This window comes from Etheostoma spectabile, chromosome 10, assembly GCF_008692095.1.
Source record: "Etheostoma spectabile isolate EspeVRDwgs_2016 chromosome 10, UIUC_Espe_1.0, whole genome shotgun sequence".
NCBI classification, from domain to species: domain Eukaryota; kingdom Metazoa; phylum Chordata; class Actinopteri; order Perciformes; family Percidae; genus Etheostoma; species Etheostoma spectabile.
In genome coordinates this window covers 20,358,657-20,374,234 of record NC_045742.1, presented here as the reverse complement: position 1 = coordinate 20,374,234, position 15,578 = coordinate 20,358,657, and the positions used below count along the sequence as shown (strand labels likewise).

Here is a 15,578-nt window from a genome sequence, read left to right as displayed (position 1 = left end):
ATGAATGTTTTCTCATTTTGACTTTTCCCTTTCATTAGTAATTGCATTATTCATGTTGTATATTTGTTGTGCTGGTGTTGTCAGCGTATTTGTCCGGACGACGTGCACTCTGCAACATGATTTACAGAGATACTGCATTCCCAAAAGTAATGGCAGGCCATTAGCAAAGAATTTGTCTGAATCCAGACTTCTCACCTCAGAGATTCTTGCTGAATGAGAATATGCCGGGCAAAGCACAATTTATCACTGTTCTGCTCCTCACAGAAAGATACTTCATCATCAACACTGAGATTATAGGCAAACATCTTCTTTGCTGCATTTCCGCTGCTTCTGTTTGTACTACGGACCTGCCGGCTCACAGCAGCACAATGTTTCGGTAACACATTTGTGATGCAGTTCATTTCGTTCAGGGGAGACTCATGGTGACTTTTAATCATGGCTGCGGTGCCCTGGCAGGTGGTCTAAGTGCCCTTCATTACAGGCCGATCCTTCTCCAGAGAATATACTCCTCTGCTGCTGGAGACCGGGTCGCCCACATTACCTGCAGACCATTAATTAACCATACAAGAGCTTCATCTCAACAATGGCCCTCTGGCTGTGCAGAGCACTATCTGTTAGAGGCTGTACAGTTTCTAGGCAAGATCAATGGTGATATGGTTTTTATATATCAACCTAAAAGACATCCAAGGTGGGCAGTTACCATCAGGTAATGCCAGGAGAGAGAAGGAATCAAAGAAGCATAACCCTAATTCCTGCATGACTCTCTGTCTGTGTGTGTGTGTGTGTGTGTGTGTGTGTGTGTGTGTGTGTGTGTGTGTGTGTGTGTGTGTGCGTGTGCGTGTGTGTTGCTGGTAAACATTATGTACAGTCGAAAGTTTCTCAATCACAATGTGAGGATAGTTTTGTTGAACACCTTCACTAATTTGTGGGTCATTTCGGGGGTTGTGGGTAGGTCTAGGGCTGGGGTTACAGATGAGGTTAATAATACACATTACCATTAATTATTATTAACTTTTATTAGCTATTAGATTAAAGGTATTCAACTACCAGTACCACTATGGAGCAGTGTGACAGAGAGGGCAGGCAAGAACACTTGTAGGAGATATAGGCATAGATATAAAAGATAAATGCAACATTTTCTTAAGTCTGTGTTAAGCCTATAGTGACAGTAGTGATTTTGTGGAATGGACTGGGGAAAGGAATCAAACTGAGTAAAGATATAAAACAAAAACATTTTTTGTAAGGTACAGAAATGAGGAAAGGGAATGTAAAGCATGTTAATTGTGAGATTCTTGTTGTTGGATTTAATTTTTCTTTCTTTTTTTTCGCATTCTTGATTTGTTAGTGTTGTTGATGTAGTGTTTAGTTGTGGAAATGGACGCTGGGACGTAGTGTTGATTTATGTAGTGGATTGAATATTGATGGATTGATTGATATAGAATTGGGGTAGGACTAGTTGAGCAACCATTAAGCGATCTCTTCATAATGTGTCCAATGTATGTTATGGAAGACAAAATCCACGGCCATTTTCCAGTTCTAGTTTATCTGTTAAAGAGCAACTTGTTTTTGGAAGCATGTTAAAAAATAATCTCGTAATGGCCAATATAAATTGGAGGACACAACCTGGTTCACCATCCATATGGGCACCTCAATATTGTTGAAGGACTCCTACACTCCTAAAGTATAACATTTCAAATTGAACAAAAACAGTGGTTTTCATTGTTAATCGATTAGTTCCATATAAATCCCTGTAATACTCCTGACACTAGGCTCCTCCTGCCAGGTTATCACTCTGCAATAATGTTGCATTGCACACAAAAATGTGCTTGTTATATTTGTTCTATTGGTTATGATTCCTATTGATTTTTCTACAGCTTTCCACTCTGCTTTGCAGCGTAATATTCCCTGTAATTAAACAGATAAGTGAGCAGTGCTTAATCTGTTTATAGGAATTTAACTGTATTGGATTGTTTTTTCAAAAAGTACCTTAGGGAACCTGCTGCAATCCGTAATGTATCTCATAGCAATAAGTAGCAATTTGTGTGATACATAAATAGGATTCTGAACTTTCACAAGATAGATGGCAATCAAATCTTTTCTGCACACATCAAACAGGTTACTTATAAGCAGTGCAATACCCAAGACATCCTGACATGAATCTGGTACTGCATATGATACCATGCTCAAAGATATGAGGGAAAACATGAAGAGAACACTAAGGTTTCAAACTAGATCAGTCATTCATGCATGACAGAGTGCTATTTATGTGAGGACATGTTCTGCAGTGGTGGGAGGGGTGGAGGGTCACAAGCATTCAGTGGAGCCACTTCTTTATTTTCCTCAAAGAGTCTGAACCCATTAAAAATTTAAATTAAGCTTCTCTGAAGAGAATGAATGGACCCCCACAATGAATTTGTCTGTGTGCACACGTGTATGTGCATGAGGAGGGTTGGGAAGAATCTGTATTACAGTAATAACTCCTTGTGTGCTGTTTAAGCTGTGCATACTCATGCATGAGTGCGCGCGCGCGCGCGCACACACACACACACACACACACACACACACACACACACACCACACACCACACACACACACACACACAGCACAACCCCCGAAACAGTCTACAGATAAATATAAACCCTGTCTGTGTTGTTTTCAAAACAATTCAGTTACACTAGCAATCTGTCTGATTCAAACTGAATTTGTTGTGTTAAATTGCAAAACTGAGCTTTTTGTCAAAGTCTTAGCTAGTGTTTGTACATAGACATGTTGTGTTGACAGCAGAATGTAGCAGGGCTTTGTGAAAGGAAAACATCTATAAGCAGGGGAATCACACTGTCTGTCCTGACTAAGTCAGCAGAATATTAAATCCACATTCTCATCTGCTCTGCACCTTAATGTTAACCCACTGTACATACATTTTATGAAAGTCCAGTGGAAACATCGGGTCAGATAGGAAGCAAAGGCTGACGGGCACAAATACATAACATGGAAAGAATCGGAATTACGTAATAAAATGCCTCAATCGCCATGTTTTCTCATAAAAATATGATTCTAGCAAAGCACACGTATGGACGTATATAGCATAAACACGTGTGTGTGAATGTAATTTTTATGACCTAACATAGAAGCATACATGTGGGCGAATGTTTCGAGTCTTATGCTTTCTCTCTGCTCTTTACAGCTGTAAATGACGTATAATATGAGGTAGAAAATGGGAATCATCTGTAAAGTGGTCTTTATAAACATGTTTTGCTCTTACATGTCCATTTGCTTTGTGCCGCCAGTTTTTACAGCCAGAACTTTACTAATGCTCTCGTGCAGTGGTTAAGACCGAGCCTCAAACCTGACAGTTTAGATTAGAAGCTTTAACTTAATATGTGAGTATTTTTTAAGTAACATTTTTAAATAGCTGTAATGTCAATTTAAACATGTTTTTGGGCAATTATGTAAACACACACGCACAGACACGCACGCGCCCACACACACACACACACACACACACACACACGCACACACGCCTACAAACACTGACAGTATGTCAAGGTGTTTCATTCTCACAGCGTTGAAGTAAAGCCCTGTGTTATCAGGAAAGGTTTTTTCTTTGCACTGCTTCAGGGAGGAAGCAGCACACACATCAAAGAACATCAGATCCCATCCCAAATCTGCACAGAAACACAGTAGCAGACTAATAGGATGAATCCTCAGACTTATTTACTCCAGCAAATCAAATGCACCAGGAGAGAATTCCTGTTTTCCCTCTCATTAACTGCTTTCTTTGGAAACAACAATGTTCTCTGACAGCAGTAGATCGAAAGTTTCAAAGTAGCACTCGGTTAGTGATCATCTTTGCTTTTGTGTTTTATTTATTCAAACTTAGAATACATATTTAGTAGTAGGCTAATGCACAAAAAATGCTGAAGACACATTTTTTAAAATGACTCTTGCTCGTCTCATTGTATAGCACTTACAATCGGTATAATCGTTTCGTGAGTAAGCAAAAATGTAGACAGAACACAGTGAACCAGGAATTAAATTAATTTTAATTATTTCCCTCTGAAACCTATTACAGCGATAGTAGAATGAATCTATTTATTGTAGATGCTGTTGCAATTTGTTTTATTTATGAGGCCATGTTATTAAAGTGCCCATATTATGTTATGGTTCATAATTGTATTTAAAGGTTGTACAATAATAGGTTTACATGGTTTTATTTTCAAAAAACACCATATTTTTGTTGTACTGCACATTGCTGCAGATCCTGTTTTCACCCTGTGTGTCTCTGTTTTAGCTACAGAGTGAGACATCTCACTTGTTATAGCTACAGAGTGAGGCATCTCTCTTTTGTTTCATCTTTGTTGGGAGTTGCACATGCGCAGTAGCTAGGTAAGCACTACTAGCCAGTCAGAAGCAGAGTATGAGGGCGTGCCACTCTAGCAGCTAGGTGAGCATTATAACGTTTGTTACAAAGTGATGCAAAATGACATGCGTTTGTCACGGAAAGAAAGGCTGAACTACAACAAGGGTGTTCAGAGCAGTTTAACAAAAATGTTTTCTGTTGGAGATGTTACCTCCCTTTGGGTTGGACTTTGGGCTTTTTCACATTGCAAACCTATAACATGCACAAACAAATATATATATTACACAATAAAGGAAATGGAAAAGCCAAAATAAGAGCACCTTCATTTATTTTTCATTTCCCCCGGTGGGCAGAGTGGTATGTTTTGTTTTCTTTATCTTTCTTTTGTTTCTGCTTCTTGACTTTACTGATCATGATGGACAATGTTCCTCTCTGCAAAGACTAAATATATATATATATATATATATATATATATACACAGTATATGTATAGTGTACCCTGTATATAGTGTAACTAAGCAGTGTAGGTCTTCACTTGTCTAGTGACACAGTTATACTATGTTTTTAATTGGTTATAGTTTGGAGAATAACAACGCGTGATACCTCGCTCAGTCATTCCACACTAAAATCAATAAAATGCTATCATAGGATGAAAGATTGTGTGGGGAAAAAAAAAAGATTGAAATGTTGTTCTGTTTGTACAAAGTATTAGGTCTTCTGTACATAAATGGTTCAATTTAGACCCAATACAACCCAAGCTCTGGGTTGTATAGTTAAATTTAGAACACTATCTGATGAAACTCCTCTGCTGATCTCCCCGCTTGTTGCTGTTTATATAACATATACTGTATCTGTTTGATCTTCTGAGCATATATTGTATCTCTTTTGAACAACTCAAAGACATGCAGTCTTAAGCAACAAAACCAGACAGAAAATAATTTGTTTTATTCCAGACTTTATCAAAATGTATTGAAAGTGATGCCTTTTGAATCACGCTGCGAGGCCACTGAAGGTTGTGATGTAGAGAATGTTGAAAGAGCTGTATTCTCTGCTGATGTGGTGGTTCCACTTCACAGAGCTTTATCTGGTTTAAAAGTGAAGCCGTTCAGTTTCTGACAGCTTAGCAAATGGCCCACATTCACGGAACATCATTATTAGCAATTGTGTCCTTGGAGCTGTCACCTGTGGGATAGGTAAAATAATATCAGAAGAGGCTTCTTAAATCTTGAGCCATGTGAGGCAAGATTGTTTTGTGTATTATGCATGACAGAGAAAAGCTGTTGCATTCATATGCATTCATATTATTTTTTAAATCTCATCTCAAAATACTTGAAAGCTGCTCTCAAAATCTACTTTCTAACACTTCTAGGAGATTGTTTTCTCCTCTGCAGGAGAAAAATATAGATAGATCATTAATCATCTCTTTTCTTGTCTCCCTCTGTTTCTCTGACTTGCATCAGACTCAAAGAATATATTGCTTCTTTTTCTTTTTATCTTGATCAGATTCTTTTTTTTCTATTTCTGCATATTATTTGAGTACAGTTGGTTTTGCTTCTCCGTCCAGTTTGTAGAAAGATATGTAATGGACATTGGATAATGGAGATGTTGTAACAAAGGCACAAGTGGGGAAATATTACAGTTCTTGTATAAAATCATAAGGCTTAGATAAGATCCCGGTGCGGTCGCTTTTGGGGAAAAAACCTTCTGTCTTTTAACATGCATGCAAAATGTAGTCAATGGATTTTATCGGTCAAAGACATGCAACAATATTTTCAATAAAACAGTGATATAAAAAAAAACCTAACAAAATGTTTTTTTTTTTAAATGATGTGCAGCAAAATCCCAACACTTGACTTCACTAGCTCCATTTAATATTTCAAAATGTGAAACCATGTAACCATTTAAGCTGCTAACGTGAATATTTTTGTGCCATGTCCATGCTATTTTAACACTTAAACTTTATTTCTTTATAAAGCGCTTTTCGTACAAAATTGCAACACAAGGTGCTTAACAATACAAGAAAATACGGCAATACAACAAACATCCATTTTAAAAAGTTTACAAGATTACTAAACTGAAAAGGTACGTTTTGAGATTCCTTTCAAAGGTGTTTACAGATTGTGAGACTGAATGTATACTTCATGTAAAACCAGATTTCAGGAAGACGACAAAGAGTAAGAAACAACCCAACGGGACCAGAGAAGGAGAGAGGGTGGGTGAACGGGGTGAGACAGAGTAAGAGAAATCCATTAAATTCTTTTGAAATATAAATATATGTATCTGTTTTCAAATATGTTTCCCATTCCTTTGGTGAGAGACCATACTGTACTGAAAGATTTATTCATTCTGGATTTGCACATGTGTGGACTACAAGAGAGACGCCTGATGGCTCTTCAGTTTAGTCTACCTCACTGATCTCCTCATGTCTCCTGCAGTAGAACCTTCTCTGCCCACCACTTCTCCCTGTGTGTGCACATGGCTATTTTTCTAAAACGGTCCTCACCTGCTAAATAGAGTTTTTTTCACGGCACACAAATATATAACTATATACTTAAAAAACCTTGTGTTTTTGCTGATGACAAATGAACAAAGCTGAAAAGCAAACCTAATGGGATAATATTCTCAGAAGAAAGAGAGTTGGGGTACTGGCTGAACCTGCAGAAAGCACTGCAGTCATCTGTTTTCTACTTGGCTGCAGAAGACTTGTACAGACACAGACTTGATGAGAGTTTTGTGATGCCCAATCACGAAATGCTATGGATATTTTGAAGCAGCCTTTGGAGCGCGACTGTGACAGAAAAGGGAGCACGGAACCATAGTTAATAATGTAATAAGCTTTATGGCTCATGGCTATATTTGTACTCTGTGAAACAACAGCAGAAATGATTGTGTTTTTACTCTGAGCATGTGTGTGTGTTGTGTGTGTTTGTGTGTAAACCACATATGCGCAAAATTATAATTTTGTGTGTGTCTATGGAAGAGAGACTGCAAATATTCTCCCTAAAAGACTGCCCACATCAGCCAAATGCTGCATGACCCCGAGCCTTTTCAGCTATGGCTGTTGCTCGACTACGGTGTGGACATGAAGTCTCCATTTTTGGTCTGACGGCTTTTTAAAGTTGGAGAGAGATTTTGTTCCATAAGTGTTTTTGTAAATTCATTCAACCACTTCCCTCTCCGCAAGTTAAAGCGGGATGCTATATGTATAGCCAACTCAGTCTCACGGCAATTTGTGAAATGGCCGCGTTTTTTAATCTATTGATTTGTGTTTATTTTTGTGGTGGTGAGCACAAATTTTAATCAAAGTCGGTGGAAAGTATTTTTGTGGTAACTGCACGACTAAGTTAGCGAGTAGTATGAAAAGCCGAAAATCCGCGCAGGGTGGTTGGTTGGGGTAAAGGATGGGTCAAACAACACAGGACTTTCACCCCAGAGACTGGGGATTGTTTCCCAACTGTGACGTTTCATTTCCCCGTTGTTCTTTTCCTTAACACAACTGTCCCGTTGTTGTTGCTCATCCCCCAGAGACAGTGGATTGTGTCCCGGTGTGTGAGGTGTCCTTTCCCCGTTGTTCTTTTCCTAAACCCAACCTCCGTTTAGATGCTTCCCATCATGTTTGGAGCACAATGATTACAATTTGTGCTTACCTTCAAGAACCCCCCCCCCCCCAAAAAAAAAATCAATAGATTAAAAATAACGTGACCATTTCACAAACTGCCATGAGACCGTGTTGGTATAGCTCAAAATGAATACATCAGGGAAAGGTACATGGTGAGGAACAGTGTTCTGTTCAACTTTATTCCTTTGTGAAAAACCAAATCTTCCTCATTTATTTGAAAAATGTCATTTTAGGGTACAAAATCAGAGGGCATTGGTAGATATGTCATGTTACAATGAAATAATTACCACTGTGGCAACTCTGAGTTGAAAATACCTTTTTTAGAATATTCTAAACTGCTGTGCGTTGTTTTGGTGTCTGTTGAGCCTTTATGGATGTGTTGTTCTAACTGGACTTTGTGGATCATATTGTATGTCTCACCAGTACCTGAACACAGGCTTTTAGCTGTGTGGGGCTGCACTTAGGCACAGCATTGCTTGGAGCTAAATGCTAATGTCAGCATGCTAACATGCTAATATGTAGACGGTATACTGTTTACCATCTTCATCATCTTAGTTTAGTGTGTTAGCAATGCTAACATTAGCTAATCAGCACTACCGAGGCTCATTGTAGTCATGAACTACAATGTTGGTCAAAATAAAAACAATCTCATGGTGGTGCTAGATAAAAAGCAAGGGGATCAATTTATTACAATCCATCCTTAGGACATCTGGATATTTTACAATCGTTCCACGTCTTCAAAGTGTGGTTTTTATTTTTTTGCATTTGCTGCAAGTGTTTTATTTCCCCAGTTGATAGATTGGGATCCTGGCCAAGTTAAGTAATGACTTCACACTGCATTGCTCTTCTGCGGAGCACTAGCGTGATTTTCAGATATGCACTGGCACAAAAGAACCATTAATATGCATGTTGTTACTTCTATATTTATTGCTTTAGTAACACTGACAGTTTATTACTGTGGTTGTTTAGTTTTTTTCTAATGTGCGTGATACCCGGCCTTTATCTTGACCGGATTGGTCCTCGGATACAGCAGCAGAAACAGCTGGTTGCCAGGGGTGACCACAAGGCGGGCGAGCGAGCGAGCCAGCATGTTAGAGAGAGAGAGAGAGAGATTTGTTGTACAGTTGTCTGAGTGGCTACTCTTTTTGCTCATCATAGTATGTGCTGTGCTCTCTATCTTCCTCTGTATAATGACAGAAATTCAAAAGGTTTCCATGGGAACTAAATAGATGTTAGATCAGTGGATTCAGCCTTCAGTTGTCAGATTGTTGTCTGTAATCACAAGATTTCCGCAACACAGAAACAATTTTGAGTCTTTTAAAAAAAAAAAAAAATGATTTCTGCATTTTGAAAATGACTCCTTCAGATCACACTCAGTCTTATCCAACTGTACACATTTAAAAATTTTCCCGACAAGGGCTTTTTCAGACGTCCCACACTTGTTCAATACAGTACACTCATAGATATTAAAATGATAACTACAACAGTATGAACACTAACACAAAAAGATATCACCGTTTACACATTTTACATATTTACTCGATGTATATACTGTTTTAGAAAGAAACGTTTTGAATAAAGGATAATTCTGGTGATCATTAACAAGTACTCTGAAGAGACCAAGTAAATTCTACTAACGAGTATAGTCTGTGTAGCCAAAGCCTGTAGCTGCGTGCCACTGAACACATGAAAGATACAATTGCATTGATTGACACTTTCCTTCATTGTGATGAACATAGTCAATGTTGTTTATCCTAACATGATTCCACGGCTGCATTTTCTATCTCTGAAGAACAGCTGTTTCACTGGGCATACATCATTTAGCGTGCATAGGGATATAGTTCCCTTTTTCATTGCTTAAAGAAATAAACAGTTCCTTTGCTCATTATTATTACTAGCGGTTTGACGAGACACTCACGAGACGAGACAATACATTGTTTTGGAGTCACGAGAACGAGACAAGATTTCAACACTATTTTAAAGAAAAATGAGGAAATATGAAAAGTAGTCTTTTTATTTTATTGAAAGTCACAAAATGAAAAAGGAGCTCTGTGAATTTTGCCTCAAACTCAAATGACGTTTCTCTCCTGAATAATTAACCTCTTCTGAACCTTTAGAACTGCGGCGTTTTTTTACTGGTAACAACACCGGTACCTGAAATTAGGTGCCGGTACCCAACGGTACCTTTTTTTTTGGTACATAGCCTCTCAAATAACAGAAAATGTTCCAAACCTCTTTATCCTATTTACTTAGAACATTGTCTTATGTCTTATTTTACACATCACACAAAATAAAACACCTCCCTCTCCCCTTCCAAACCCATCCTTACAACCTATTAAATCAAAATTAGTAATTTCTTAATTGCTCTTTAATGTTTTATTTGTTTTTGTGTGTGCCATAGAAATATGTTGCATGGCCTTACCCTACAACCTCCAGCCTGTCTCAGGTACCGAAATTTGCCACTAAATGATTTAACATGATTTGGTCCTCTCCATAACCAATGCAATTTGGTTGGTACCCAACCATAGGTGGGGGATCATCTATGCTAATTTCGAGGTCAAAGCCAGACTCCATCATGCGGGCTGCTGCTGTCCATACAGCAACAAGAAATATCGTCATAGTTTAATTTAGTGAGATTGAGCTCATCACACCTCCAGTAACTACAGTAAGCTGGTGTCACCCAAAAGCAAAGCTCCATCAGATTGTGGTTGCACAGACAGTACTCATTTGCAAGATCAATTCATTGGTGGTTTTGGTATTTTCATGACATACCTAATGTTGATGAAAATAAAAATATGAAGAAAAAAAACCTCACACTTCAACTCCACATCATGTTTTAGATCCTGCAGAGCTTTAAAAGCTGGACATAAATCATTTAGACAAACAAGACTGATGATGGAGATCTGTGCTTAGTTTTAAAAATGAATTCCAGCAGGGGAAAGCAGTCGGTGTAAGTGTGTGCATTCATGCACATCTCTGCGAGTGTTCACGTACCTTGCAACAGAGCTATCAACTTGTGCTTAACTTACCAGCATAAAGACTGAAATCATGTGTGTTGCTTCTATTCAGTTAAATGCCCTCTACTGTAATTGGTGTCATCTGTAGGTTTTATCAAGTGCCAAGTTTGTTTTTATAATGTGCTTTGATGTGCCTCTGCAGAGTTGCCAACCTGTTCCAACAGCCTCTCCCAACATGTGCATCGGACCTCACTCTTTGATTAAATTCTGAAAGCATGTCCAGGCTTGGTATAGTCCTGTTATTCAGGATGTCTCAATGAGCCTTATGAGAGTTTGGCATCCATTTGTGCAATTGGGCAAAAGCTGCCCCAGAAGTTGTGTTAATTTTTCCTACCCCACAACCTTGGGGCTGTTCTGCTCTCTCTAATGACTAGGCAGCAGTTGACAGAGAAGATAAAATAGCAGCTGCGAGTGAAAGTACAATGTATAGCAAGATCAAAGAAATTATTGCAGGGCTTTAATGAGCTTTTGATCATATATTATCTAACCCTATATAGTGTGAAAACTGGAAATACCAATAATTAATTCATCTGTTCATTTCACAAATGTTGTCTGATATCTTATAGCTTGTGTGTACATTTACTTCCATTAAAAGTCCCACAACTAACAATTTCTTTACAAAAGAACACTCAATAAATCTCAGACATCCACTCCATCAAATGCCAGCCTAACCATTGTCTGGCTGAGTGGCATCTAGATTGATGATCCTGAATGGCTTTTAACCTCAACCTCTAAATCAGCCACCATTCCCTCTGAAACACACTGTATAATAGAAAATATTGACATATTTTGGCATATGCTGATGGTACCGCCTCTAGGATTAGTCATGGCATTGAAGAGAATGCTCTCTCCTTGTCTGACTGCAAGCCTGCATCAGTGCTCTTCCTGTCTCATTCCTTCCATTTGCACCTGTCCAGTGTCTCTTTAACTTGCACAGCCACATGACCAGATCAGAGAAGCCTGGTTATCCAAGTAATGGCTTTCCTTCTGTTGATTCCTCCTGGGTCATGGCCCTGCGTCCAGTGATGTATGCCCCTTGCAACGGCACTGGACAGCTCATCTCTCTCAGCCACATGCACCTCTGAATAAGCACATCCACCCTGGGCCAATCTCTGAAATGCTGCTGTCATTGACATCTACTGGAAACGAAAAGCACTTTAACTATTTAGACTCATGTAATGAGGCTTGAGAGTACTATTGGAAGGTTAAGAGGAGACATCATCTGTTGGCAGAGGTTCTTTTCCCTTTTTCTGCTGAGGCAGCCACAGGATTGTCTTAAGGCTGCACCAACAGCATTACGTTTTTATTAATACGATGATCAATGTCCATTTTCCTGAACCTCTAATAGCTCCAACATGTGTTTTGTCAATGGGCAACTATTCAGTCTAATTATGCAGCAAATCACAGATTCCTTTTCTGTCCCCAACTTCTACCCTGCTTGTTTTGGTGTAGCACCAAACACACACTCATGGGGTCTTTAGGCTCTCTTCACATTTATCACCCTTTCTTTAAACTCCTCTATGTCATTTCTTCAGCATGAGAAACCTCAGCTACGCTGACACACCGTGAAATACAGCCTTTAGACTTTAATTGAAAAACTGGCCAAATGTGGAGTATGAAATGAATATATGAATCACAAATAAAGCAATAAGGAAAAGCAAAACCAAATGGCCATCTCTCCCCCCCAAAAAAAACAAACAAACAAACAGCAAAAGCCCACAGGATATGGCACTTACATAAATTATATGAAATGCCATGGACTTTCACCCTCTCTTTCTCTGTCTGTCTCTATTTTTTTTCTCTCTCCTGCTACCTCCCTAATGTACCCTCCTCAATCCCACTGACATTCCCCACACGTCTGATGGATATCGGTCCATGTCCTCCAGGAGACATATTTCATTATCATGCTGCCACAGTGCTCATCCACAGACCCATCTCCCTTCTAATCAATGACCATGCAACACAACAGCAGGCATGAACAATCAAGACACAGACAGCAAAACCTTTGTAAATAATCAAACCATTGGATAAACATAAATGAGTATCAATGGACCGAAGTAATCTACATCTCAGACGACATATAGCTGATTCCCCCACATCTGCGCAGATCAATAAAGATGGAAATCTAGCAGAAAAGCCCCAGCTGTCCTCTTACCTGCGTGTCTCTGTGGTAGTCCTCTCTGAGACTGTGCTCTATGAAGACCCTTGGTCTACACAGCAGTGCCCTCCTATATGGGCATGTATCTGTGGGGCAAATCAGAGGTCTGCCTTGTATCTGTCAGCATGGAAAAGAGGATGGATCAAGGATCAGAGAGTCCTCCCGGCTGGCAGCCCCCTCTAGCGCATCTCCTTGTGTCTCACGTTCTCCCGGGTCATTCCAGCCAGCCCCTCAGCAACCAATTCAGAGGGGGGGGTGGGAGGTGCTTAGAGCACTGAAGCGGACATGGATTGCCGAGCAGAGCACCTCCTCCTCCTACATGTTTGACTGCAGCCAGTGGACATGCTACAGCTGGAGCCTCGGTCCACCTCCCGTTTTCTCCCTGTGCATGTATGTGAGTGTGTCAGTGCGTTTCTGTGTGTTTGCGCACACAGAGCTGGCTCCGCTCTGTGTGCTGTGTGTTTAAAACAGAGTCTCTTCCCAAACTGTTAATGCTGCCGATGGCTCTGAGATGTTGAGGCAGTGTGAGAGAGGGAGAGAGAAAGAGAGAGAGAGAGAGAGAGAGAGAGAGAGAGGGAGGGTAGAGGGAGCTAGCTGCACATGTTATTAATTGTTGTTTAATGCCTTTATGTATTTGATGTGATTGACATTTGCATATTATTTATTACTTAATACTTTTGTAAATACTCAGTACTGCTCTGGCAATGTGGGTTTCTGATCTGGTATGAGTAAAGCAAAGAAAGAAAAAGACAGAGGGAGAGGTGTGTTGGAGCGGGGGAAAAAGAAGGGCAAGGGAGAGTATAGAAAAGGTTGTTTTCCTTCCTGCTATCGGTATCAGTTCAATCAGTGATGCATGGTCATGGCTGAGTTAATGAGTCATCCATACACATGTGCAATAGGGGCAGAAAAGATAAGATGTACGTATTGTAAGAGTGTGCTACCTATTTGAGTTTTGCATACAGTAGCTTGCATGTTTACTGTGTGCAAATATATTCCTGTTAGTCATTTTAATGTTAATGAGCATGTTTTAAATTGCTAGCTGATATCTTTACAGCCTGCTATGTACACATGCACAGTTTAGGCAGACAGCCAAACACATACAGAAGAGGAACACCTCAGGCTATCAGTATAACAGCCATGATAACCTGCAACTGTAATAGGCTACCAGCCACCCTGAATGCCCAGAGGAATGCTATATCACACCTCGACAGTGCAGAGGAGAGGAGACCCTCCAAAATAAACCTGAAAGGCTGGTGGGCCATTTTGTTAGATGGAAAAACAGCAAGGAGAAGGAAAGAAAATGATAGTCAAGAGGTGAAATGTGGAGGCTTTGTTTCACTGACAGTGCGCTCTGTTTTGTTCTCTAAGCATGCTGTCTGTTTTGCATTGACTGCCTCAAGAATTAAAGAGAGAGAGACAGAAATAGATAGAATAAAGAAGAATGAACATCTGGAGATAGGAAGAAGGTGTTTTGAAATTGACAGAGAAAGAAATACAGAGAAGAAAAGAGAGAATAAAATGCATGCACTAAGACATTTTGGCATCTGATAAAAAAAAAGCATCCTCTTTAGTTAAGTCTTTGTCTTCGGTAGAATAAAGCATGTCCTCTGTTCAGCTTGAAATCAGGATTCATGTTGAAACAGCCAAGAAAAACAGCGGCTACCCTTGTCAACCTGACAGGAAAAGCTATCCCCAATCTCCCAGCATCTATGCAATGTCTAGACAGACAGAATTGCCCATTTTAAGCAGTGGAAAGACCCTCTCGTTGCAGTATGTTCTTGCCTGCTGACAGCCACACCAACTTTCTGACTAACTTTCTTGATAATCAACACAGCCCTCTGTGTCACAGAAACACTAGTTTACATCCTCGACGTTCCACTTCCAGGATTTCTCCTGTGCTGCCGGAAATTTTGCCGGATGTCTTTTTGGACCGGATGTCTGTAAACTCTGGTCAATTTCTGGGGACTATGGTTCACTGCCCCTCAGATCTCTGCAGGGTAAATCCAGACAGCTAGCTTTACTGTCTGTCCTTTCTGAGTTTTCTGTTGCCTAACTAAAACAACTTTTGAACATACACATGTTCCATCAAAACAAGTTCCTTTCCGAGGCTATTATGCAGCGGCACCGTGGCTCTGTCTGGCGCTTAGTGCCACCCATGATGATTGTGATTGGTTTAAAGAAATGCCAGTAAAGCACAGCACGTTTTTCTCCCATCAAGGAATGCTGTGTTGACTTTTCCTCTACCGCAGCGCCGTAGAGGAAGGTCTGGCAGAGCGAGACTACAGAAACACTGAATTCTCCCACATATGAGTGCCTGACCATGCATGACCAATCATCATCAAAAGGAGTGAATTTTGAAAATTTAAATGATGGAAAGGACTGTGAATAAAAAGGAAGAGGAAACATGAAAAGTAAGTCATAAATG

At 39.8% G+C, this 15,578-nt stretch overlaps 1 protein-coding gene across 1 annotated transcript in view; it reads right to left on the bottom strand.

Moving 5' to 3' along the window:
• frmpd3 (FERM and PDZ domain containing 3) overlaps positions 1-13,654 on the bottom strand; it is a 92,643-nt gene extending 78,989 nt beyond the window's left edge. The window contains exon 1 of the mRNA XM_032528662.1: positions 13,151-13,654. The gene's annotated coding sequence lies outside the window, so the exon portion shown is untranslated. The remainder of the gene's footprint in view (positions 1-13,150) is intronic.
• Between the last annotated feature and the right edge of the window lie 1,924 nt (positions 13,655-15,578).